The sequence below is a fragment of the Neovison vison genome, chromosome 7 (assembly GCF_020171115.1).
Source record: "Neovison vison isolate M4711 chromosome 7, ASM_NN_V1, whole genome shotgun sequence".
Taxonomy (NCBI): domain Eukaryota; kingdom Metazoa; phylum Chordata; class Mammalia; order Carnivora; family Mustelidae; genus Neogale; species Neogale vison.
In genome coordinates this window covers 81,710,892-81,734,356 of record NC_058097.1, presented here as the reverse complement: position 1 = coordinate 81,734,356, position 23,465 = coordinate 81,710,892, and positions in this window count along the sequence as shown.

Sequence of the window (23,465 nt, the reverse complement as noted above, 5' to 3'; positions counted from 1 at the left end):
CTTGTTTGAAGCATGCTCAGTCTGAGGGTCACAATGCCTGCTCGTGCCCAAGGCTGCACTCTTGAGTGGGGGTGGTCTCATTGGATATGCATCTGGCTCCCACTCTGATGGTTGGACAGCCATCTCAACAACCAGGATTCCTGCCATGGGGAAGGAGGAGTTCTCTACTTTGCTTCAGGTTCCCCCATTGGCAGGGATTCCAGCAAAAGTCTCGGGAGAGGTTCCTGAATACCAAGGATGGGTAGGGATGATGGAGCTGGGCCTTGGCCGGTCTCACATGCTGGATATGGGCCTCGCTCTCTGGGTGGCTGTCACGAGGTTGGGACTTAGGCTTTGTCAGACACAGCTCTAGCAGCCAGGCATCCTATAAATCGGGGTTCCCTCGAGGGCTCAACAGTTTGGTTCTCAGGTGGAGTTTCTGGGCATACTCACTAGGCCCTTCTTATTTCTGTGGGGAAGGCAGAATGCTGCATTATGGCTCCAGAATTCCCTATGAAAATTGCTTGGGGACCAGTAGGCTGAAAATGGAATTGTCAACCCAAGCTACGGTTCAATTCAGTGCCAAGCGAAAGGCATTTCCAGTGTGCAGCAACTGATACCAGATATCCAGAACCTGAGTAAGGGCAGATGTCAGATGTTTGCTCATGCTGGAGATTGTGTCCATGATGACAGACAAATGGAGGGGTGGCATCAAGAGGCCTTGGGGGATTATCTATGCTGAGGTTGGTGAGATCTTCCAAACAGCAAGGTTTCCTTCTACCGGAAACGGGGAGTCTGGTTTGTTTGCTCCAGGGTCCCCTATGTGGAATGTTTGGGTATCAGAGCACTCCCGCATGGATGCCTGGAAAGCACACCTCCATTGACCATTGCAGCTGACGAAATGGGAGATACTTACTGGTGGTTCTGGTGTGAAGTACCAAGGCCTTGAGTTGACATGGAGTCTCATTAACGTGGATCACAATGCTGGATTGCTACCAGGGAGATCTTAGAATGTGCTGGTGACTAAGGGGTAGGGCAGGATTCATCTACACTGAGGATTTGACACAGCTCTAAGAGCACGGCTCCTTTCTGGGGAGAGGAGATATTCTGTTGGGGGCTCAGGGACCACATGTTGTATCATACGTTGGTATTCCAGGAAAGGCCTCCGAGGACAGATGTCGGAAATCATAATCTAGTTTTCCACTGAAGTCCATCGGGCATGTCAGGTTTAATCATCTGACTCAGGACCATTGACTTGGGTGTCTGCCAGGAATAAGGTGATCAGGGTGTTTCAGACTGTGCATTTCTATAGAGTGGCCTCCAATATTGGGGTGGGCTCAGAGGCCTTGCAGGTTTCTCCTAATCTGTAGGGTTTGGGCAACTGTGACTGGAAAAGTTTCCTTGGGGATGGCAGGCACAGTCCTGTGGTGTAGTTCCAGAGACCCCGTCCTGGATGACATGTGAGGCATGGTTTGGGAGAGAAGTCTGCAAACACAAACTCAAGTTAGGGTTAGTGGTGAGGTAATTGCAGGCCCAATGCACAGACCTGGAGGGCATCTCGTCAGGAAGTGTAAATTGGTTGACCTGAAGGTGGTAGCACAGACCATTGTATCTTCATTGTGTGCCAAGGATGGCCTCGGAATGCAGGTGTGGTCTCATGGGTCCATGGGAAATTTTCCTCTCTAAGGATCATGGCCGCTCCCAATAGTTGGGTGGCTTTTTCGGGGAAGGGAAAACGGAAGTTTTCCATCTTAGGGGTGCACCAAAACAGGGACTCCAGAGTCGGGCTCTGGATCTGTTTGCCTAGAAAATTGCACCAAGGGTTAGGATTTGGGCCTAGGGGCATACAAGGCCTTCAATGCGGGATACTGGAGGTGCAACTGAGAGTGTTTGCTTGAAAGCATGCTCAGTCTGAATGTCACAATGCCTGCTCGTGCCCATGGCCACCCTCATGAGTGGGCATGGACTCATTGGCTATTAAGCTGGCTCCGACTCTGAGGGTTGGACACCCGTCGCAAAAACCAAGATTCCTGCCATGGGTAGAAAGAGTTCTCTATTGTGCTTCAGGTTCCCCCATTGGCAGGGATTCCAGCAAAGGTCTGGAGACAGATGCCTGAATATAAAGGATGTGTAGAGATGACGGACTTGGGCCATGGCTGCTCTCACATGCTGGATATGGGCCCCGCCCTCTGGGTGGCTGACACTAATTCGGGGCTCAGGCTCTGTCAGACACAGCACTAGTGACCAGGGCAGCCTATTAAACGGGGTTCCCTCGAGGGCCGAACAGATTGATCCTCATATCGAGTTTCTGTCAGACTCATCAGGCCCTTCTTCTTTCTATAGGGAAGGCAGAATGCTGCGTTGTGGCTCCAGAATTCACAATCAAGAGGGCTTGGGGACCAGTAGGGTGAGGATGGAATTTTAAACCCAAGCTATGGTTAAACTCATAGTCAAGCGAAAGGCAGTTCAAGTGTGCAATGGCTGATTCAAATATCCAGCACTTGAGTAAGGGTGGATGTCAGATGTTTGCTCATGCTGGAATTTGTGTCTATGATGACTGACAAATGGAGGTGTGGCATTAAGAGGCCATGGAGGATTTCCCACGTGGGGGCTGGTAAGATGTTCCAGACAGCAAGGTTTCCTTCTATCGTACAGGGGCAGTCTGGTTTGTTTGCTCCAGCTTCCCCCATGTGGAAAGTTTCGGTAGCAGAACACTCCTGCATGGATGCCTGGTAAGCACACCTCCATTGACCATTGCAGCTGATGGTGTTAGGATTTGGGCCTAGGGGCATATCAGGCCTGCAATGCGGGATACTTGAGGTGAAACTGAGGGCTTGATTTAAAGCATGCACAGGGTGAAGGTCAGAAAGCTGGTTTGTGCCCAGGGAGGCCATTAGGAGTGGGCGTGGTCTCATTGACCAGGCAGCTCATTCTACTTTGAGGGTGAGAGACCCATCCTAACAGCCAGATCCCTGCCATGGGAAATGAGGAGTTCTCTATTGTTCTTCAATTTCCCCAATAGGCAGCGATTTTTGTTAAGGTCTGGGGACAATTGCCTGAATACCAAGGATGGGTAGAAATGATGGACTTGGTCCATGGCAGGTCTCACTTGCGGGATATGTGGGCTGCTCTCTGTGGACGATACTAGGACAGTGCTCAGGCTCTGTCAGACACAGCACTAGTGCCCAGGGCAGCCTATAAATCGGGGTTCCCTCAAGGGCCGAACAGATAGATTCTCATATGGGGTTTCTGGGCAGACCCATCAGGCACTTCTTTCTATGGACTGCAGAATGCTGGGTGTGGCTCCAGAATTCCCTATCAAGAGGGCTTGTGGACCAGGGTGAGGAAAGAATTGTAAACACAAACTGGTTTAATTCAGTGGCAAGGGGAAGGCAGTTCTAATTTGCAGCAACTGATTCGAGATATCCAGCACCTGAGTAGGGCGGATTTCAGATGTTTGCTCACACTGGAGTTTCTGTCTTTATGACCAAAAAATGGAGTGATGACATCAAGAGACCATGGAGGAATTCCCACGCTGAGGTTTGTGAGATGCTCCAAACAGCAAGGTTTCATTCCACAGGACAGGTGGAGTCTGGTTTGTTTGGCCCAGGGTCCCCCATGTTGAAAATTTGGGTAGCAGATTTCTCCCGCATGATTGCCTGTAAAGCACACCTCCATTGACCATTGCAGCTGAGGAAAAAAACGGGTTTGTTCTGGTGGGTCATGGGCAAAGTTCCAAGGCCTTGAGATGACATGGAATCTCTTGCAGATGGGACACAATGCTGGTTTGTTACAAGGGAGATCTTAAAATGTGCTGGTGGCTAAGGGGCCGTGTAGGATTCATCTACCTTGACGGTTTAACACAGGTCCAAGAGCACGGTTTCCTTCTGGGAACAGGAGATGTTCTGTTTGTGGCTCAGTGACCACATGTTGTATCATTAGTTGGTATCCAGAGCAGGCCTCTGAGGACAGATACATTAAAACTTCATCTGTGGTTCCAATGTGGTCCTGCGGCATGTCAGTTTCAATCCTCTGACTCAGGACTTTTGACTTGGCTGTGTGGCTGGATGTAGGTGACCAGGGTGTTTTAGACTCCACATTTGCATCCAGAGTGGCTGCCAAAATTGGGGTAGGCCCAGGGGCCTTGCAGGTTTCTCCTAATCTGAAGGTTAGGACAACTGTGACGGGCACAACTTCCTTAGGGATATCAGGCACAGTGTTGTGGTGCGGATCCAGAGAACCCATCCTGGAGGGCATGTGAGCCATTGTTGTGGGAGGGAAGTGTGCATACACAATTTCAGATTAGCGTTAGTCGCGAGGTGATCGCAGGCCCATTGCATAGACTGGAGGGCAGCTCGTCAGGATCTGTAATTAGGGTGTTTGGAAGGCGGTAGCACAGGCTTTTCTTTTGGGATTGTGTGTCCAGGATGGCCTAAGAATGCAAGTGTGCTCTCCTGGATCCAAGGGAGACTTTTCCTCTCTAAGGATCCTGGCATCACCCAATAGTTTGGTGGCTTTCTCAGGGAAGGGAAGAGTGCTGTTATTCATCTTAGGGGTACCCCAAAACAGGGATTCCAGAGATGGGCTCTGGATATTGGCACCTGGAAAATCCCACGAAGGTTTAGGATTTGGGGCTAGTGGCATACCAAGCCTGCAATGTGGTATCCTGGTGGTGCAACTGAGAGGGCTTGTTTGAAAGCATGCTCAGGTTGAGATTCACAATGCCTGTTTGTGCCCAGGGTGGCCCCCAGGAGTGGGCATGGTCTCATTGGACTGGCTCCCACTCTGAGGTTTGGAAACCCATCCCAACAGCCATGATTCCTGCCCTGGGGAAGGAGGAGTTCTCTATTGTGCTTCAGGTTCCCCACTGGCAGGGATTCCAACAAAGTACTGGGGACAGGGGCCTGAATACCAAGGATGTGTAGAGATGACGGATTTGGGCCATGTCCGGTCTCACATGCTGGATATGTGGTACGCTTTCGGGGTGGCTGACACACAGTCAATGCTCAGGCTCTGTCAGACACAGCACTAGGTGGCCAGGGCAGCCTATAAATCGTGGTTCCCTCGAGGGCTGATCCGATTGATTCTCATGTGTAGTTTCTGGGCAGAATCTTCAGGCACTTCTTTCTATAAGGAAGGCAGAATGTTGCATTGTGCCTTCAGAATTCCCATCAAGTGGGCTTGGGGTCTAGTAGAGTGAGGATGGAATTGTAAACACAAGTTACGGTTCAATTCAGTGCCAAGCAGAAGGTGGTTCTAATATGCAGCGGCTGATTTGAGGTATCCAAGCATGAGAGTAAGGGAGGATTTCAGATGTTTGCTCACATTGGAGATGGTGTCTATAATGACAGACAAATGGAGGAGTGGCTCCAAGAGACAATGGAGGATTTCCCATGCTGAGGCTTGTGAGATGCTCCAAACAGCAAGGCTTCCTTCTCCTGGACATCTGGAGTCTCGTTTGTTTGCCCCAGTATTCCCCATGTGGAATGTTTGGGTAGCAGAGATCTCTGGCATGGATGCCTGGAAAGTACACCTCCATTGACCCTTGAAGCTGAGGAACATGGCAGGTTCATTCTGGTGGTTCTGGGGCGAAGTACCAAGGTCTTGAGTTGACATGGAATCTCTTGTAGATGGGTCACAATGCTGATTTGTTACCAGGGAGATCTTAGAATGTGCTTGGGTCTAAGGTCCTATGCAGTATTCCCCTACCTGAGGGTTTGGCACAGGTCGAAGAGTTCCTTCTAGGAACAGGAGATATTCTGTTTTGTGGCTTAGAATCCAAATATTGTATTATAAGTTGGTATTCCAGAACAGGCCCCTGAGGGCAGATGCCTGGAAACTTAATCTAGAGTTCCAAAGAGGTCCTAGGGGCATGTAAGTTTCAAACTTCTGACTCAGGACCATTTAATTGGCTCTCTGCCTATTTTAGATGATCAGGGTGTTTCAGGCTGTGTATTTGTGTCCAGAGTGGCCTCCATTATTGGGGTGGGCTCAGGGTCCTTGCAGATTTCTCTCAATCTGGGTGTTTTGGGCACCTGTGACAGCCATAGTTTCCTTGGGGATGGCAGGCACAGTCCTATGGTGTGGCTCCTGATACCCCATCCTGGAGGGCATAAGAGCCAAGATTTGGGGAGCGAAGTCTGCAAACACAAATTCGGGATAGGGTTCATGGCGTGGTGATCGCAGGCCCAATGCCTAGACCTGGAGGGTAGGTCGTCAGGAACTGTATTTAGGTGATTGGGAGGTGTTAGCACAGGTTTTTCTATCTGTATTATGTGTCAAGAATGGCCTCTGATTGGAGGTGTGGTCTCCTGGGTCCATTGGAGACTTTTCCTCTCTAAGGATCCAGGCGGCTCCCCTATGTTAGGTGACTTTTTCAGGGAAGGGAAGAGTGCTGTTTTCCATCTGAGCAGTGCCCCAAAACAGGGATTCCAGAGACGGACTCTGGGTCTGGGCGAGTGGTAAATCCTACCAAGGGTTAGGATTTGGGCCTAGGGGCTTACCAGGCCTGCAATGCAGGAATCTTCTTTTGCCTCTGAGAGGGCTTATTTGAACACATGCTCAGGCTGAGGGTCACACTTCCTGTTTGTGCCCAGGGCGGCTCTCAGGAGTGGGAGTGGTCTCATTCGCATGCAGCTGACTCCCACTTAGAAGGTTGGACACCCATCCAAACAGCCAGGTTTCATACCATGGGGAAGGAGGAGTTTTCTATATGCTTCAGGTTCGTCCAGTGGCAGGGATTCCAACAAAGGTCTGGGGACGGGTGCCTGAGTACCAAGGATGGGTAGCGATGTCAGAATTTGGCCATGGCCATACTCACATGCTGGATATGGGGCCCGCTCTCTGGGTGGCTAACACTAGTTCGGGGCTCAGGGTGTCATACACATCACTAGTGGCCAGGACAACCTTTAAATAGGGGTTCCCTCGAGGGTCGAGTAGATTGATCCTCATGTGGGGTTTCTGGACAGACTCACTAGGCACTTTTTCTTTCTATGGGGAAGGCAGAATGCTGTGTTGTGGCTCCAGAATTCCCTATCAAGAGGCCTTGATGAGCAGTAGGTGAGGATAGAATTGTAAACACAAGCTATGGTTCAATTAAGTGCCAAGCGGAAGGCAGTTCCAATGTGCAGCGGCTTATTCGAGATATTCAGCACCTGAGTAAGAGCAGATGTCAGATGGTAGCTTACACTAGAGTTTGTGTCTAAGATGACTGACAAATGGAGGGGTGGCGTCAAGAGGTCATGAGGATTTCCCACGCTGAGGCTTGTGAGATTCTCCAAACAGCAAGGTTTTCTTGTACTGGACAGGTAGAGTCTCGTTTGTTTGCTCCAGGTTCCCCCATGTGTAAAGTTTGGAGAGCAGAACTCTCTGGCGTGGATGCCTAGAAAGCACACCTCCACTGACTATGGCAGCTGAGGAACATGGCAGGCTCATTCTGGTGGCTCTGGGGTGAGGTACCAAAACCTTGAGTTGACATGGAATCTCTTGCAGATGGGCCACAATGCAGATTTGTTTCCCCGGAGATCTTACAATGTGCAGGTTGCTAAGGTGCCATGCAGGATTCTCCTACCGTGAGCATTTGGCACAGGTCGAAGAGCATGGTTTCCTTCTGGAGACAGGAGATGTTCTGTTGTGTGGCTCAGGGACCACATGTGGTAACATAAGTTTATGGAATTCCAGAACAGGCTTCTGAGGACAGATGCCTGAAAACCTAATCTAGGGTTCAAATGAGGTCGGTGGGGGGATGTCAGGTTCAATCTTATGACTCAAGACCATTGCGTTGTCCTTCTGCCTGGTTGTAGGTGATCAAGCTGTTTCAGACCACACATTTGTGTCCAGAGTGGCTGTCCATACTGGTGTGGGCTTTGGGGTCTTGCGGGTTTCTCCTAATCTGGAAGGTTTGGGCAAATATGATGGGCACAGTTTTCTTGGGGATGGCAGTCACAGTCCTGTGGTGTGGCTCCAGAGACCCCATTCTGGAGGACATGTGAGCCATGGTTTTGGGAGAGAAGACTTCAAACAGAAATTTGGGTTAGAGTTAGTGACATGGTGATCGCAGGCCCAATGGGCAGACCTGGAGGACAACTCATCAGGAACTGTAATTAGGGTGACTGGAAGGCGTTATCACAGGATTTTCTATTTGGATTGTGTGTCGAGGATGGGCTCGGATTAGACATGTCGTATCCTGGGTCCATGGGAGACTTTTCCTCTCTAAGGATCCTGGCGGCTCCCCATAGTTAGGTGGCTTTTTCGGGAAGGGAAAACTGCTGTTTTCCATATTAGGTGCGCCCCCAAACAAGGATTCCAGAGATGGCTTCTGGTTGTGGGTGCTAGGAAAATCCCACCAAGGGTGAGGGTTTGGGACTAGTGGCATACGGGGCCTGCAATGAAGGATCCTGGTGATGCCACTGATAAAGGTTGTTTGAAAGCATGCTCAGACTAAGGGTCACAATGCTTCTTTGTGCCCAAGGTGGCCATCAGGAGTGGGTGTGGTCTCATTGGTCATACAGCTGGCTCCCACTATGAGGGCTGGACACACATCCCAACAGCAAGGTTTCCTGCCATGAGAAGGAGGAGTTCTCTATTGTGCTTCAGGTTCCCCGATTGGCAGGGATTCCATCAAAGGTCTGTGGACCGGTTCCTGAATACCAAAGGTAGGTAGAGAGGAGGCACTTGGGTCATGGTCGGTCTCTCATGCTAGATATGTGTCCCTCTCTCTGGGTGGCTGACATTAATTCAGGGCTCAGGCTCTGTCAGATAGTACTACTGGCCAGGGCAGTCTATAATTGGGGTTCCCTTGAGAGCCGAGCACATAGATTCTAATGTGGGGTTACTGGAAAGACTAACCAGACACTTCTTCTTTCTATGGGGAAGGCAGAATGCTGTGTTGTGGCTCCAGATTTCCCAGAATTGAGGACCAGTAGGGTGAAGATGAAATTATAAACAGAAGTTACGGTACAGTTTAGTGTCAAGCCAAAGACAGTTCCAATGTGCAGCAGCTGGTTCGAGATATCCAGCACCTGAGTAAGGGCAGATGTCCGATGTTTGCTCATACTGGAGTTTGCGTCTATGATGACCGACGAATGCAGGGGTGGCGTCAAGAGGCCATGGAGCATTTCCCACGCTGAGGCTTGTGAGATGCTCCAAACAGAAAGGTTTCCTTCTTCTAGACAGTTGGAGTCTGGTTTGTTTGCTCCAAGGTCCACCATGTGGAAAATATGGGTAGCAGAGCTCTCCCGCATGGATTCCTGGGAAGCATGCTTCCATTGACCATTGCAGCTGAGGAACATGGCAGGTTTGTTCTGATGGGTCTGGGTCGAAGTACCAAGGTTATGAGTTGACATGGAATCTCTTGCAGACGGGACAGAGTGCTGGTTTGTTACCAGGGAGATCTTAGAATGCACCTGTGGTTAAGCTCCCGTGCACGATTCTCCTACGCTCAAGGTTAGGGACAGGATGAAGAGCACAGTTTCTTTCTGGAGACAGGAGATGTTCTGTTCTGTGGCTAAAGGACCACATGTTGTATCATAAATTGGTGTTCCAGAACAGACCCCTGAGGACAGATGCCTGAAAACCTAATCTAGGATTCCAGTGAAGTCCTAGGGGCATGTCAGGTTCAATCTTCTGACTCAGGACCATTGACTTGAGTGTCTACCTGGATGTAGGTAATCAGGGGGTTTCAGGCTACCCATTTGCATCCAGAGTGGCCGTCAATATTGGGCTGGGCTCAGGGGCTTTGCAATTTTTTCCTAATCTGGAAGGTTTGTGCAACTATGATGGGCACACTTTCCTTGGGGCTGGCAGGCACAGTCCTGTGCTGTGGCTCCAAAGACCCCATCCTGGAGGGCATGAGAACCATGGTTTTTGTAGAGAAGTCTGCAAACACAAATTCAGGTCAGGGTTAGTGGCGAGGTGATCACAGGCCCAATGCGTATACCAGAGAGCAGCTCTTCAGGAACTGTAATTAGGGTGACTGGAAGGCAGTATCACATGCTTTTGTATCTGGCTTTTGTGTCCAGAATGGCCTAAGATTAGAGGTGTGGTCTCCTGGGTCCATTGGATGCTTTTTCTCTCTAAGGATCCTGGTGGCTCTCCATATTTTGGTGGCTATTTCATGGAAGGGAATAGTGCTGTTTTCCATCTTAGGGGTGCCCCAAAACATGGATTGTGAGATGGCTTCTGTTTTGGGGCACCTGGAAAATCCCACAAAGGGTTAGGATTTGGGCCTAGGGGCATACCAGGCATGTAATGCAAGATCCTATTGAAGCCACTGAGAGGGCTTGTTTGAAGGCATGCTCAAGCTGAGGGTCACAATGCCTTGTTTGTTCCCAGGGCGGCCCTCAGGAGTGGGCGTGGTCTCATGGACCATGCAGCTGACTCCCACTTTCAGGATTGGACACCCATGTCCAATCAGACATGTTTCCTGTCATGTGGAAAGAGGAGTTTTCTATTGTGCTTCAGTTTCCCTCATAGGCAGGGATTTTTGCAAAGATCTGGGGAAAGGTGCCAGAATACCAAGGATGGGTAGATAAATGGACTTGGGCCATGACCAACCTCACATGCTGGATATGGGGCCTGTCTCTGGGTGGCTGACACATGGCCAGGGCTCAGGGTCTGTCAGACACAGCACTAGTGGCCAGGGAAACCTATAAATTGGGGTTCCCTAGAGGGCCGAGCAAATAGATCCTCATGTGGGGTTTCGGGCAGACACTCCAGGCACTTCTTTCTATGGGCAAGGCAGAATGCTGCGTTGTGACTCCAAAATTTCCTATCAAGAGGTCTGGAGGATCAGTAGGGTGAGGATGGAATTGGTATCAAAACCTTCGGTTCACTTCATTGCCAAGTTGAAGGCAGTTCCACAGTGCAGCAGCTGATTCGAGATATCCAGCACCCGAGTAAGCGCGGATATCCAATGTTTGCGCACACTGGAGTTTGTGTCTATGATGACCGACAAATGGAGGGGTGGCATCAAGAGGCCATGGAGGATTTCCCACGCTGAGGCTTTTGAGATGCTCTAAACAGCAATGGCTCCTTCTTCTGGGCAAGTGGAATCTGGTTTGTTTGCTCCAGTGTCCCCCATGTGGAAAGTTTGGGTAGCAGAGCTCTCCAGCATTGATGCCCTGCAAGAACACCTCCATTGACCATTGCAGCTATGGAACAAGGCAGGTTCGTTCTGGTGGCTCTTGGACGAAGTACCAAGGCCTTGAGTTGACATGGAATTTCTTGCATATGGGTAATAATGCTGTTTTTTTTTTTTTTTCGAGGGAGATCTTAGAATGTGCTGGTGGCTAAGGTTCCCTGTAGGATTCTTCTACCCTGAAGGTTTGGCACAGGTCAAAATGCACGGTAACCTTCTGGGGACAGGAGATGTTCTGTTGTGTGGCTCAGGTACCACATGTTGCATCATAAGTTGGTATTCCAGAACAAGCTCCTGATGACAGATGTCTGAAAACCTAATCTGGGGTTCCAATGTTGTACTAGTGGCATGTCAGATTCAATGTCTCAGGACCATTGACTTGCTTTCTGCCTGGATGTAGGTGATCAGGTTGTTAAGACTGTGCATTTTCTTCAAGTGGCCATCAATATTGTGGGCTCAGGGGCCTTGTAGGATTCTCCTAATCTGGAAAGTTTGGGCAACTATGATGGGACAGTTTCCTTGGGGATGGCAGGCATCATCCTATGGTGTGGTTCCAAAGACCCCATCCTGGAGGCCATGTGAGCCATTGTTGTGGGAGAGAAGTCTGTAAACACAAATTAGGATTAGGGTTAGTGGCAAGGTGATCGCAGGCCCAATGCATGGACCTGGAGGCCAGCTCGTCAGGAACTGTAATTAGGGTGACGGGAAGCCGGGAGCACAGGCTTTTCTAACTGGATGGTGTGTCCAGGATATCCTCAGAATGCAGGTGTGGTCTCATGTGTCCATGGGAGAATTTTCCTCTCTAAGGATCCTGGTGGCTCTACTTTGCTGGCTTTTTTGGGGGAAGGGAAGAGTGCTGTTTTCCATCTAAGGGTGCCCCAAAACAGGGATTCCAGAGATGGGCTCTGGGTCTGGGCAACTCGAAAATATCAACAAGGGATAGGATTTGGGCCTAGTGGAGTACCAGACCTGCAATACGGGATCCTGATTGTGCAACAGAGAGGGCTTGTTTGAACGCATGCTCAGGCTGAGGGCCACAATGCCTGATTGTTCCCAGGGCGGTCCTCAGGAGTGGGTGTGTTCTCATTTGCCATAAAGCTGCCTCCCACTGAGAGGGTTGGACACCCATCCCAACAGCCAGGTTTCCTGCCATGGAGAAGGAGGAGTTCTCTATTGTACTTCAGGTTCCCCATTGGAAGGGATTCCAGCAGAGGTCTGGGGACTTGTGCCTGAATACCAAATTTGGGTAGAGATGACGGGGCTGGACCTTGGCCGGTCTCACATGATGCTTTCTGGGTGGCTGACACATGGGTGGGGATCAGGCTCTGTCAGACACAACACTATTGGCCAAGGCAGACTCTAAATCGGGGTTCCCTCGAGGGCCGAGCAGATTGTTCTTCATGTGGGTTTTCTGGGCAGACTCATCAGGCACTTCTTTTTTCTTTAGGGAAGGCAGAATGTTGCATTGCAGTTCCGGAATTCCCTATCAAGTGGACTTGGGGACTAGTAGGGTGAAGATGGAATTGTAAACACAAGCTATGGTTCAATTCAGTGCCAAGCAAAAGGCAGTTCCAATGTGCAGCGACTGATTCGAGATATCCAGCACTTGAGTAAAGGCGGTTTTCAGATGTTCGCTCACACTGGAGTTTGTGTCTATGATGATGACCAAATGCAAGGGTGGCGTCAAGAGGCCATGGATTATTTCCCACGCTGAAGCTTGTGAGATGCAGCAAACAGCAAGGATTCTGTCTACTGGACAGGTGGAGTCTGGTTTGTTTGCTCCAGCGTCCCCCATGTGGATTGTTTGGGCAGCAGAGGTCTCCAGCATGGATGCCTGGAAAGCAGACCTCCATTGACCCTTGCAGTTAAAGAACATAGTAGGTTCATTCTGGTTTCTCTGGGGTGAAGTACCAAGGCCTTGAGTTGACATGGAATCTCCTACAGATGGACCACAGTGCTAGTTTGTTACCAGTGAGATCTTAGAATGTACTGGTGGCTAAGGTGCCGTGCAGGATTCTCCTACCATGAGTGTTTGGCACAGGTCGAAGAGCCCGGTTTCCTTCTGGGGACAGGAGTTGTTCTGTTGTGTGGCTCAGTGACCACATGTTGTAACATAAGTTTACGGTATTCCAGAACAGGCCTCTGAGGACAGATGCCTGAAAACCTAATCTAGGGTTCCAGTGAGGTTCTTGGGGCATGTCAGTTTCGATCTTCTGACTAAGGACCTTTGACTTGGAGTTCTGCTTGGATGTAGGTGATCAGGTTGTTTCAGACGGCACATTTGTGTCCATAGCGGCCTTCAATAGGGGTTGGACTCAGGGGACTTGAAGTTTCCTCCTAATCTGGAGGGTTTGGTCAACTATGAGGGACACAGTTCCTTGGGGATGCCAGGCCTATTTCTGTGGTGTGACTCCAGAGACCCCATCCTGGAGGGAATGTGAGCCATGGTTTTGGGAGAGAAGTCTGAAAACACAAACTCGAATTAGGGTTAGTGGCTAGGTGATCGCAGGTCCAGTGCTTAAACCTGGAGGGTAACTCATCAGGAACTGTAAATCAGGTGACTCATAGGCAGTAGCACAGACTTTTGTATCTCAATTGTGTGTCCAAAATGGCCTCTGAATGCAGGTATGGTCTCATGGTTCCCTGGAGATTTTTCGTCTCTAAGGATCCTGGCTGCTCCCCATTGTTTGGTTCGTTTTTCGGGGAAGGGAAGAGTGCCCTTTTCCATCTTAGGGGTTCACCAAAACAGGGATTCCAGAGTCGGGCTCTGGATCTGGGCACCTGGAAGTCCCACCAAGGGTTAGGATTTGGGCCAAGGGGTGTACCATGTCTGCAATGTGGGTCCTGGGGTGCAACTGAGAGCGTTTGTTTGAAAGCCTGCTCAGGTGGAGGGTCACCATACCTGCTTGTGCCCGGGGAAGCTGTAAGGAGTGGGTGTGGTCTCATTGGCCATGCTGCTGGCTCCCAATCTGAAGGTTGAACACCCATCCCAACTTCCAGGAATCCTGCCATGGGGAAGGTGGAGTTCTCTATTATGCATCAGGTTTCCCCATTTGTAGGGTTTCCAGGAAAGGTCTGGGGAGAGATGCCTGAATATCAATATCAGGTAGAGATGACGGCGCTGGTCCATGGCCGGTCTCACATGCTGGATATGGGCCCCGACCTCTGGTAGACTGACACGAGGATGCGGCTCAGGCTCTGTCAGGCACAGCACTAGTGGCCAGGGAAGCCTATAAATCGGGGTTTTCTCGGCGGTCGAGCAGATTGATCCTCATGTGGAGTTTCTGGGCAGACTCATCAGGCCCTTCTTCTTTCTAATAGGAAGGCAGAATGCTGTGTTGTGGTTCCAGAATTCCCTTGTGGACCAGTAGGTTGAGAAGGGTATTATAAACCCAAGCTATGGTTAAATTGAGTGCCAAGCAAAAGGTATTTCCAGTGTGATGCAGCTGATTTGAATATCCAGAACCTGAGTAAGGGCAGATATCAGATGTTTGCTCATGCTGGGGTTTGTTTCTATGACAATCGACAAATGGAGGGGTGGCGTCTAGAAGCCATGGAAGATTTCCCACGCTGGGGCATGTGAAATGCTCCAAACAGCAAGGTTCCCTTCTACAGGACAGGCGCAGTCTGATTGTTTGCTCCAGGTTCCCCCATGTGGAAAATTTGGGTAACAGAGCACTCCCACACGGAAGCCTGGAAAGCACACCTCCACTGATCATTGCAGCTGAGGAACATGGCAGGTTCGTTCTGGTGGCTCTGGGGCAATGTACCAAGGTCATGAGTTGACATGGAGTCACATGAAGATGGGTCACAATGCTGGTTTGTTACCAAGGAGATCTTAGAATATCATGGTGGCTAAGGGGCCATGCAGGATTCATCTCTTCTGAGGGTTTGACACAGGTCCAAGAGCACGGTTTCCATCTGTTTACAGGATATGTTCAGTTTGGGGCTCAGGGACCACATGTTGTATCACAAGTTGGTATTCCAGAATTGGACTAAGAGGACAGATGCCTGAAAACCTAATCTAGCATTCTACTGCGGTCCTAGGGGCATGTCAATTTTCTTACTCTGGACCATTGACTTTGTTGTCTGCCAGGATGGAGGTGATCAGGGTATTTCAGAATAGACATTTACATCCAGAGCAGCCTCTAATATTGGGGTGAGCTCAGGGGCCTTGCAGGTTTCTCCCAATCTGGAGGGGTTGGGAAAATGTGACGGGCACATTTTCCATGTGGATGGCAGGCACAGTCCTGTCGTGTGGCTCCAGATATCCCATCCTGGAGGACATGTGAGCCATGGTTTTAGAAGAGAAGTCTGCAAACATAAACTCGGGTTAGGGTTAGTGGCCAGGTGATCGCAGGCCCTATGCATAGATCTGGAGGGCAGCTCATCAGGAACTGTAGATCTGGTGACTCGAACTGTAAATCAGGTGGTAGCACAGGCTTTTTTATCTGAATTGTGTGTCCAGGATGGCCTCGCAAAGCAGGTGTGGTCTCATGGGTCCATGGGAGATTTTTCATAAGGATCCTGGAGGCTCCCAATAGTATGTTGGCTTTCGCAGAGAAGGGTAGAGTGCTGTATTCCTTCTTAGGGGTGCCCCAAAACAGGGATTCCAGAGATGGGCTCTGGGTCTCGGCACCTGGAAAATCCCTCCAAGGGTTAGGATTTGTGCTGGGGGTATACCAGTTGTGCAATGCAGGATCCTGGAGGTGCAACTGAAAGTGCTTGTTGGAAAGCATGCTCAGGCTGAGGGTCACAATGCCTGCTTGTGCCCAGGGAAGCTCAGAGGAGTGGGTGTGGTCTCTTTGGCCATGGAGCTGGCTCCCACTCTGAGGGTTGGACAGCCATCCCAACAGCAAGGATTCCTGCCATGTAGAATGAGCTGTTCCTATTGTGCTTCAGTATCCCACATTGGCAGGGATTCCAGAAAAGGTCTTGGGACAGATGCCGGAATACCAAGGATGGTTAGAGATGATGACCTGTGCCAGGCCGGTCTCACATGCTGAATATGGGTCCTGCTCTCTGGGTGACTGACACGAGGTCAGGGCTCAGGCTCAGTCAGACACAGCATTAGTGGCCAGGGCCGCCTATAAATCGTGGTTCCCTCGAGGGCCAAGCAGATCGATCCTCATTTGTATTTTCTGGGCAGACTCACCAGACCCATCTTCTCTTTATGGGGAAGGCAGAATGCTGTGTTTTGGCTCCAGAATTCCCTACCAAGCGGGCTTGCGGACTAATAGGTTGAGGATGGAATTGTGAATCCAAGTTACGGTTAAATTCAGTGCCAAGGGAAAGGCTGTTCCAGTGTGCAGTGGCTGATTCCAGATATCCAGCACCTGAGTAAGGATGGATGTCAGACGTTTGCTCACTCTGGAGTTTGTGTCTATGACCAACAAATGAAGGGGTGGCTTCAAGAAGCCATGGAAGATTTCCAAAGCTGGGACTTGTGAGATGCTCCAAACTGCAAGGTTTCCTTCAATCGGATGGGGAGTGTGTTTTGTTTGCTCCAGAGTTTCCCATGTGGAAATTTTTGGTAGCAGAGCACTCCATTGACTACTGCAGATGAGGAACATGGCAAGTTCATTCTGGTGGCTCTGGGGCAAAGTATCAAGGCCTTGAGTTGACATGGAGTCTCATGATGATGGGTCACAATTATGGTTTGTTACCAGCAAGATCTTAGTATGTGCTGGTGGCTAAAGGGCCATGAAGGATTCATCTACCCTGAGGGTTTGACACTGGTCCAAGAGCACGACTTCCATCTGGGGACAGGAAATAGTCTGTTGTGTGGCTCAGGGAACACATGTTGTATCATAAGTTGGTATTCCAGAAGAAGCCTCTGAGGAAAGATGCCTGAAAACCTAAACTAGGGTTCCAATGAAGTCCTAATGGAATGTCAGGTTCAATATTCTGACTCAGGACCATTGACTTGGGTGTCTGCCTTGATGGAGGTGATCACGGTGTTTCAGACTGTGCATTTGGGAACAGAGAAGCCTCCAATATTGGGGAGGGATCAGGGGCCTTGCAGGTTTCTCCTAATCTGAAGGGTTTGGGCAACTGTGACGGGCACAGTTTCTTTGTGTATGGCGGGCCCAGTCTTGTGGTGTGGCTCCAGAGACCCCATTCTGGAGGGCATGTGAGCCATGGTTTTGGGAGAGAATTCTGCAAACACAAACTCGGGTTAGGGTTAGTGGTGAAGTGATCGCAGGCCCAATGCAGAGACCTGGATGGCAGTTCATTAGGAACTGTGAATCGGGACACTCAAAGGAGGTAGCACAAGCTTTATCTGGATTGTGTATTCAGGATGGGCTAGGAAGGCAGGTGCTGTCTCATGGGTCCATGGGAGATTTTTCCTTTCTAAGGATTCTGGCGGCTTCCCATAGTTTGGTGGCTTTCTTGGGGAAGGGAAGAGTGTTGTTTTCAATATTAAGGGTGCCATAGACAGGAATTCCAGAGATAGGCTCTGGGTCTGTGCACCTGGAAAATAACACCAAGTGATAGGATTGGGGGCTAGAGGCGTACCAGGCCTGCAAAGTAGGATTGTGCAGGTGCAACTGAGAGGGCTTGTTTGAAAGCATGCTCAGGCTGAGGGCCACAATGCCTGTTTGTGCCCAGGGAAGTCCTCATGAGTGTGCTTGTTTTCATTGCCCATGCACCTGCATCCCACTCTGAGGGTTGGACACCCATCCCAACAGCCAGGATTCCTGCCATGGGGAAGGAGGTGTTCTCTACTGTGCTTCATGTTCCCACATTGGCAGGGATTTCAGCAAAGGTCTAGGGACATTTTCCTGAATACCATGCATGGGTAGAAATGACGGACCTGGGCTTGGCCATTCTCACATGCTGGATATGGCCCCAGCTCCCTGGGTGGCTAACACTAGGTCAAGGCTCAGGGTCTGTCAGACACAGATATTGTGTCCAGGGCAGCCCATAAATCGGGGATCCCTCGAGGGATGAAAAGATTGATCCTCATGTGCAGTTTCAGGGCAGAGTAATCAAGCCCTTATTCTTTCTCTGAGGAAGGCAGAAATCTGCATTGTGGCTCCGAAGTTCACTATCAGAGGGTTGGGGGACCAGTAGGGTGAGGATGGAATTATAAACCAAAGCTACTGTTAAATTCAAGCCAAGCGAAAGGCAGTTCCAGTGTTTAGCAGCCTATTCGAATGTCCAGCACCTGAGTAAGGGCAGATGTCAGATGTTTGCTCACGCTGGAGTTTGTGTCTATGATGACCCACAAATGGAAGGGCGACATCAAGATGCCTTGGAGGATTTCCCATGCTGGGGCTTGTGAGATGCTCCAAACAGGAAGGTTTCCCTCTACTGGACGGGGCAGTCTGGTTTATTTGCTGCATCGTCCCCCATGTGGAAACTCTGGTTAGCAAAGCACTGCCCCATGGATGCCTGAAAAGCACACCTCCATTTACCATTGCAACTGAAGAACATGGTAGGTTCGTTTTACTGGCTCTGGAGCGAAGTACCAAGGCCTTGAGTTGACATGGAGTCTCATGTAGATGGGTCACAAGGCTGGTTTGTTACCAGGGAGATCTTAGAATGTGCTGTTGGCTAAGGGGCTGTGCAGGATTCATATACCCTGAGGGTTTGACACAGGTCCACGAGCACGGTTTCATTACTGGGACAGGAGATGTTCTGTTGTGGGGCTCAGGGACCACATATTGTATCATATGTTGGTATTCCAGAACAGGCCTCTGAGGACAGAGCCTCTGAGGATTAGCCTGAAAATCTAATCTAGGGTTCCAATGAAGTCCTAGGGGCTTATCAGTTTCAATATTCTGACTCAGGCGCATTGACTTGGGTGTCTGCCTGCATGGAGGTGATCAGGGTGTTTTTCAGACTGCACATTTGTGTTTTTTTTTTTGTTGTTTGTTTGTTTTTTAAGATTTTATTTATTTATTTGACAGAGAGAGATTACAGTAGACAGAGAGGCAGGCAGAAAGAGAGGGAAGCAGGCTCCCTGCTGAGCAGAGAGCCCGATGCGGGACTCAATCCCAGGACCCCGAGATCATGACCTGAGCCGAAGGCAGCGGCTTAACGCACTGAGCCACCCAGGCACCCCCAGACTGCACATTTGTGTCCAGAGCAGCTTCCATTATTGCGGTGGGCTCAGGGGCCTTGCAGGTTTCTCCTAATCTGGAGGGTTTGGGCAACTGTGACAGGCACAATTTCTGTGGGGGTGGCAGGACCACTACTGTGTTGTGGTTCCTGAGACCCCATTCTGGAGGGTATGTGAGCCATGGTTTTGGGAGAGAAGTCTGCAAACACAGCTCCGTTATGGATAGTGGCGAGGTGATCACAGGCCTAATGCATAGTCCTGGAATGCAGCGCCTCATGATCTGTAAATTGGGTGACTCGAACGCAGTAGCAGAGTCTCTTGTATCTAGATTATGTGTAGGATGGGCTCGGAATGCATTTGTGGTCTCATGGATCCATGGGAGATTTTTCCTCTCTAAGGATCCTGGTTGCTCTCCATGGTTTGGTGTCTTTCTCGGGGAAGGGAAGACTGCTATTTTCCATCTTAGGGGTGCCCCAAAAAAGGGATTCTAGAGGCGGACTCTGGGTCTCTGTGCCTGGAAAATCCCGCCAAGGGTTAGGATTTAGGCCTAGGTGTGAACCAGGCCTGCAATACGGGATCCTGGGTGCAACAGAGAGGACTTGTTTGAAAGCATGCTCAGGCTGAGGGCCACAATGCCTGTTTGTGCCCAGGGCAGTCCTCATGAGTGTGCTTGTTTTCATTGCCCATGCACCTGCGTCCCACTCTGAGGGTTGGACACCCATCGCAAAGCCAGGATTCCTGCCATGGGAAAGGAGGAGTTCTCTACTGTGCTTCAGGATCCCCCATTGGAAGGGATTCCAGCAAAGGTCTGGGGACAGATGCCTGAATACCAAGGATGGGTAGACATGACGGACCTGGGCAATGGCCGCTCTCACATGGTGAATATGGGCCCCAGTCTCTGGGTGGCTGTCATGAGGCCAGAGCTCAGGCTCTGTCAGACAGAGCACTAGTGGCCAGGCAGCCTATAAATACTGGTTTCCTCGAGTGAAGAGCAGATTGATCCTCATGTGGAGTTTCTGGTCAGACTCACCAGGCCCTTCTTCTTTCTATGGGGAAAGCAGAATGCTGCATTGTGGCTGCGGAATTCCCTATCATGAGGGCTTGTGGAAGAGTAGTGTCAGGATGGAATTGTAAACCCAAGCTGCGGTTCAATTCAGTGCCAAGCAGAAGGCAGTTCCAGTGTGCAGCGTCTGTTTCCAGATATCCAGTCCCTGAGTAAGGACGGAGGACTGATGTTTGCTCATGCTGGAGTTTGTTTCTATGTTGACTGACAAATGGAGGGGTGACATCAAGAGGCCATGGAGGATTTCCCATGCTGGGGCTTGTGAGATGCTACAAAAAGCAAGGTTTCCTTGTACTGGACAGGGGTAGTCTGGTTTGCTTGCTACAGGATCCCCATGAATAATGTTTCGGTAGCAGAGCACTCCCGCATAGATGCCTTGAATTCACACCTCCATTAACCATTGCAGCTGAGGAACACGGGATTTTCATTCTGGTGGCTCTGTGGCGAAGTACCAAGGCCTTGAGTTGACATGGAGTCTCATGAAGATGGGTCACAATGCTGGTTTGTTACCAGGGAGATCTTAGAATGTGCTGGTGGCTAAGGGGCTATGTAGGATTCATCTACCCTGAGTGTTTGACAGAGGTCCACGAGCATGGTTTCATTACTGGGACAGGAGATGTTCTGTTGTGGGGATCAGGGACCACATGTTGTATCATAAGTTGGTATTCCAGAACAGGCCTCTGAGGACAGGTGCCTGAAAACCTAATCTAGGGTTCCAATGAAGTCCTAGGGGCTTGTCAGTTTCAATCTTCTGACTCAGTCCCATTGACTTGGGTGTCTGCCTGCATGGAGGTGATCGGGGTGTTTCAGACTGCACATTTGTGTCTAGAGCAGCTTCCATTATTGGGGTGGGCTCAGGGGACTTTCAGGTTTCTCCTAATTTGGAGACCTTGGGTAACTGTGATGGGCACAGTTTCCATGGGGGTGGCAGGACCAGTACTGTGTTGTGGCTCCTGAGACCCCATTCTGGAGGGCTTGTGAGCCATGGCTTTGGGAGAGAAATCTACAAACACATTCTTTGGTTATGCTTAGTGGCGAGGTGATTGCAGGCCCAATGTATAGTCCTGGAAGGCAGCTCCTCAGGAACTGTAAACTGGGTGACTCGAAGGCGATAGCACAGGCTTTTGTATCTGGATTGTGTGTCCAGGTAGGCCTTCCAATGCGGGTGTGGGGTCATGGGTCCATGGGATATTTTTCTCTCTATGGATCCTGGCAGCTCCCCATAGTTTGTTGGCTTTCTCGGGGAAGGGAAGAGTGCTGTTTTCCATCTTATGTCTCCCAAAACTGGGATTCTAGAGGCGGGCTCTGGGTCTCTGCGCCTGGAAAATCCCGCCAAGGGTTAGGATTTGAGCCTCTGGGCGAACCAGCACTGAAATGCGGGATCCTGGGTACAACTTTGAGGGCTTGAATGAAAGCATGCTCAGGGTGAGGGGCACAAAGCCTGCTTGTGCCCAGGGTGAACTTCATGAGTGGGCGTGTTCTCATTGGTCATGCAGCTGACTCCCACTCTGAGGGTTGTTCGCCCATCCCAACAGCCAGCATTCTTGCCATGGGGAAGGAGGAGTTCTCTACTGTGCTTCAGAATCCCCCATTGGCAGGGATTCCTGCAAAGGACTGGGAACAGTTGCCTGAATACCAAGATGGGTAGACATTACAGACATGGTCCATGGCCAGTCTCATATACTGGATATGGGCCCCGCTCTCTGGGTGGCTGACACTAAATCGGGGCTCAGGCTATCAGACACAGCACTAGTGGCCAGGGCAGCCTTTAAATCAGGGTTTCCTCGAGGGCCGATCTGATGGATCCTCATGTGGGGTGTCTGGGAAGACTCACCAGGCAGCCGCTCTTTTTATGGTAAGGCAGAATGCTGCGATTTGGCTCCAGAATTCCCATTCAAGAGGGCTTGGGGACCAGTAAGGTGAAGATTGGATTCAATACCCAAGCTACGGTTAAATTCAGTGCCAAGCGAAAGGCAGTTCCAATGTGCAGTGGCTTACTCGAGATATCCAGCACCTGAGTTAGGGCGGATGTGACATGTTTGCTAACACTGGAGGTTGTGTCTATGACGACCAACAAATAGAGTGGTGGCGTCAACAGGCCAAGGACGATTTCCCACCCTGAGATTTGTGAGGTGCTCCAAACAGTAAGATTTCTTTCACTGGGCAGGTAGAGCCTGGTTTATTTGCTCCAGGGTCCTCCATGTGGAAGGTTTGTGTAGCAGAGCTCTCCTGCATGGATGCCTGGAAAGCACACCTATACTGACCATTGCAACCGAGGAACATGGCAGGTTGTTCTGGTGGCTCTAGGGCAAAGTACCAAGGCCTTGAGTTGACATGGAATCTCTTGCAGATGGGTCACAATGCTGGACTGTTACCAGGGAGATCTAACAATGTGCTGGTGGCTTAGGTGCTGTGCAGGATTCTCCTACCCTGAGGGTTTGTCACATGTAGAAAAGCACGGTTTCCTTCTGAGTACAGGAGATGTTCTGTGTGTGGCTCCAGGACCACATGTTGTATCATAAGTTGGTATTCCAGAACAGGTCCCTGAGTAAAGATGCCTGAAAACCTAAACTAGAGTTCCAATGAAGTCGTAGGGGCATGTCAGGTTCAATCTTCTGACAAAGACCATTGACTTGGCTGTCTTATGGTTGTAAGTGACGAGGCTATTTCAGAGTGCGCATTTGCATGTAGAGGGGAGGCCAATATTGTGGTGGGCTCAGGACACTTGCAGGTTTCTCATAATTTGAAAGGTTTGGGCAACTGTGACAGGCACATTTTCCTTTGGGATGCCAGGCACAGTCCTGTTGTGTGGCTCGAGAGACCCCATCCTGGAGGGCATGTGAGCCATGGTTTTGGGAGGGAAGTCTGCAAACACAAATCCGGCTTAGGGTTATTGGTGAGGTGATGACAGGCCCAATGTGTAGATGTGAGGGCAACTCGTCAGGAGCTGTAATTAGGGTGAATGGAAGGTGGTAACACGCGCTTTTCTATCTGGATTGTGTGTCTAGGATGGCCTCGGAATGCAGGTGTGGTCTCATGGGTCCATGGGAGATTTTTCTTCTCTAAGGATATTGGCAGCTCCCCATAGTTTGGTGGCATTATCGGGGAAAGGAAGAGTGCTATTTTCCATCTTAGGGGTGCCCAAGAACAGGGATTCCAGAGACAGACTCTTTGTTTGGGTGCCTGGAAAATCACACCAAGGTTTATTATTAGGGTCT